Here is a 3918-nt window from a genome sequence, read left to right as displayed (position 1 = left end):
TTTCATTTCTTGTGTTCATTTTCTATTTAACATTTTATATTCCTTTCTCTTTTTATTACCTCTTTATTTTTTCTTTTTCATTTTTAATCTTATTTTTGTTTATTTTTACGTTTTTGATCAAATAATTTTTTATGAAATGTTTAGAATTTCAATTTCGTTCAAAATTTTGAAGAATGTTCAGAATTCCAAAATTTCATTCCTGTTTTAAAAATGTTCAGATATTAAAAAAATTGTCATTCCGAAATTTTTTGAAAACGGAAAAAATGTTTCTGTTTTACAAAATTGTTTCAGATTTTCAGAAAAACATTGTATTTTTAAAAAATGTTCCCAATTCGAAAAGAAATCTTATTGTAGTGAAATGTTCATGAATTCAACATAAAAATATTTTAAATAGCCCCGTATTGCTCTTTACATACCGTCGTATCAATTTATAAACGTCCGTGAAACTACATGTAATAATAAGATGTATGAAGTATGGATCTATTATTCCGGACAAAAGGATGGATGTATTGGCACGTGAGCTAGCTGGAAAAGGACATTGTAATATTTAAATGAAAAGTAATGTTACCATTTTTTCAAAAAAATTGTATTTTCCAAAATTGTTCTAGATTCTTAAAAAATACATTTTAAAAAATGCTCCAAATTTGAAAAATATTCTTGCTTTAGAGGAATGCTCACAAATTCAAATAATGCTCATGTTAAAAATTACACATTTTCTAAAATTGTTCTGAAAGGTAAACATGTTTCCATTTTTGAAAATTGTTCGAAAATTCAAAAAATGATCGTGTTCTTATAAAAGGTTCGTTTTTTTGAAAATTGTTTGTGAATTTTAGAAAATGTTCCCATTTCAAATTTTGTTTCTGTATTTCTGGAAATGTATGAAACTTCCAAAAAACAAATTGATGTTTTAAAAATTGTTTTGAATTTCAAAATTTGTTCATGTTTCCAAGAATATTCGGCAAGTCATAATAATAATTATTTTTTAAGAAGTAAAAAAAGTAATCATAGAATCTTTCAAATCTGACATTGCGGTATGTTCTTAAATATTTACGTTGTCCATTGGTTAGCAGGTGCAACCATTGACTCGAAAAGAGAAGACCCACCTCATTTTCATATTATTGAACTTCATGCCTTAAAATCCCCTCGAATGAATGAAAAAATAGATTGAATAATTCACGGACCTTCTCTGGCGTGCGATGACCTAATAAAACTCTTAAATCCACTCGATCAATGAATGAAAAAATAGCGGATTGATTACTTCACACACGGCGAAACCCAGAACCAAAATGTTCCTTCTTGACAAGCACACAGGGTTTTTCTTGCACACTATTTTTCCTCCTGTTGCAACGCACGGGCATATGTGCTAGTATGTCTTAAACCAAAAGTCAAACTCGGCCTCACCGATTTGATCTGTCCGGCTCCATCGAGTTCATTTGACATAGCCATATCCACAACCCTAATCAATTCGGTCTCACCGATAGGGATCTCAGTCTCACCAAGACGGGATTGCAAACTCTCTGTTTCCCTTCGTAACATTTCGGTCTAAGCGAGATGAGCGATCGGTCCCACCGAGTTCGCAATGCAAACTCTCTGTTTCCTTCTTGTAACATTTTGGTCTCACCAAAATAGGCGATTTGTCCCACCGAATTTGCCTGACCAACTCTCTCTTTGCCTATTACTGAAATCGGTCTCACCAAGTTTAAGTGATCGGTCTCACCGAGATCAAGTTATGCCCTAACCCTAATGAAATCGGTCCCACCGAGTTGATCATGTTGGTCCCACCGAAAAGCCTAACGTTCACATTTTGAACTGAATCGGTCTGACCGAGTTTCACTATTCGGTCCCACCGAGTTTGGTAAATTGTGTGTAACGGTTAGATTTTGTGTGGAGGCTATATATACCCCTCCACCCTTCTCTCCATTAGTGAGAGAGCCATCAGAACGTGCCTACACTTCCACTACTCAGTTTGTAAGAAAGAACCACCTACTCATGTGTTGAGACCAAGACATTCCAATCCAACCACAAGAATCTTGATCTCTAGCTTTCCCCTAGTTGCTTTCCACTCAAATCATCTTTCCACCATATCCAAACCTATGCGAGCGAGTTGAGTGTTGGGGAGACTATCATTTGAAGCACAAGAGCAAGGAGTTCATCATCAACACACCATCTATTATCTTTTGGAGAGTGGTGCCTCCTAGATTGGTTAGGTCTCACTTCGGAGCCTCCGTAAAGATTGTGGAGTTGAACCAAGGAGTTTGTAAGGGCAAGGAGGTTGCCTACTTCGTGAAGATCTACCCAAGTGAGGTAAGTCCTTCGTAGGCGATGGACATGGTGGGATAGATGGTTGCTTCTTCGTGGACCCTTCGTGGGTGGACCCCTCCGTGGACTCGCGCAACCGTTACCCTTTGTGGGTTGAAGTCTCTGTCAACGTAGATGCACCACCTATTGGAACCACACCAAAAATCTTTGTGTCTACATTGTGTTTGCTCCCTCCAAACTCCTCCCCTTTACCTTCATATGCAATGATTTACATTCCGCTGCTATACTCTTAGAATTGCATGTGTAGGTTGATTGCTTGACTTGTATTAAGTTGCTAAAATCTGCCAAGACTTAAAATTGAGAAAAGGCTAGATTTTTATTAGGTCAAGTAGTCTAATCACCCCCTTCTAGACATACTTTTGATCCTACAAGTGGTATCAGAGTTGTGGTCTCCATTTGCCCTTGATTTCCGTAGCTTTGGTGATCATAGCCTTGGTTTCACAACCTAGGAGAGTATGGCGTCTAGCGAGGGAAATTTCTACCGTAGAGGTCCTTACTTTGATGGTACTGATTTTGCTAGTTGGAAGCACAAGATGAAAATGCATATTCTTGGACATAACCCTGCCGTTTGGGCTATTGTATGTATTTCTTGCAAGGTGAATTCTTCGATGGGAGAGAACCAAATCATGAAGCTACCGCTGAAGAATTGATGATGCTGCAATACAATGCTCAAGCTTGCGATATCCTCTTCAACGGATTGTGCCCCGAAGAATTCAACAAAATCAGCCATCTTGAGAATGCAAAGGAAATTTGGGATACTTTGATTGATATGCACGAAGGTACCGACTCCGTCAAGGAATCCAAATTGGATGTGCTTCAAAGTCAACTTGACAAGTTCAAAATGAAGGATGGTGAAGGTGTTGCTGGAATGTACTCTAGGCTTGCTCTCATCACAAATGAGATTGCCAACTTAGGAAGTGGAGAGATGACCGGCAGATTCATCATCAAGAAGATCCTAAGAGCTTTGGATGGAAAATATGATACCGTATGCACATTGATCCAAATTATGCCCAATTACAAAGATCTCAAGGCAACGGAAGTCACTGGTAGAATTGTTGCTCATGTCACTCAAGTATAAGGAAGAGCTTCACAACAAGTCTAGTGGTTCTTACAAAGCCTCATGTGATGCTCCTACATCATCAACTAAGAAAAAAGTCTTCAATGAGGAGTTGAGCTTAATGGTGAAGAACTTTAACAGGTTCTACAAGAGTAGAAGCGAAGAAAGAAGTTCTAAGTCAAGGTCCTACAATGACAAAAGATCTTCTAGTCGTGAGCGTAACTGCTACAATTGTGGAAGACCCGGACACTACTCCAATGAGTGTATGGCTCCCTACAAAAGAAGAGAATATTCACCTAAAAGGAGAAGCAAAAGGGAAGAATCACCTCCAAGAGAAAGAAGGAGTAGAGATGGTCGTTATGAACGAAGAACCTCTCACAGAAGCAAGGGTTCGGAAAGGAAGGACAAGTCATCAAGGCGCTACACAAAACGAAGACATCAAGCTCACGTTGGTGAATGGGTATCCGGTTCTGACTCCGGCAACCACTTCGAGAGAAGTTATCACTCCGACTCCGAATATACTCAAGATGAAGGTGTTGCTG

Source organism: Triticum dicoccoides, chromosome 1A, assembly GCF_002162155.2.
Source record: "Triticum dicoccoides isolate Atlit2015 ecotype Zavitan chromosome 1A, WEW_v2.0, whole genome shotgun sequence".
NCBI classification, from domain to species: Eukaryota; Viridiplantae; Streptophyta; class Magnoliopsida; order Poales; family Poaceae; genus Triticum; species Triticum dicoccoides.
The sequence above is the reverse complement of the archived record's forward strand: the minus strand, read 5'-3'. Positions refer to the sequence as shown.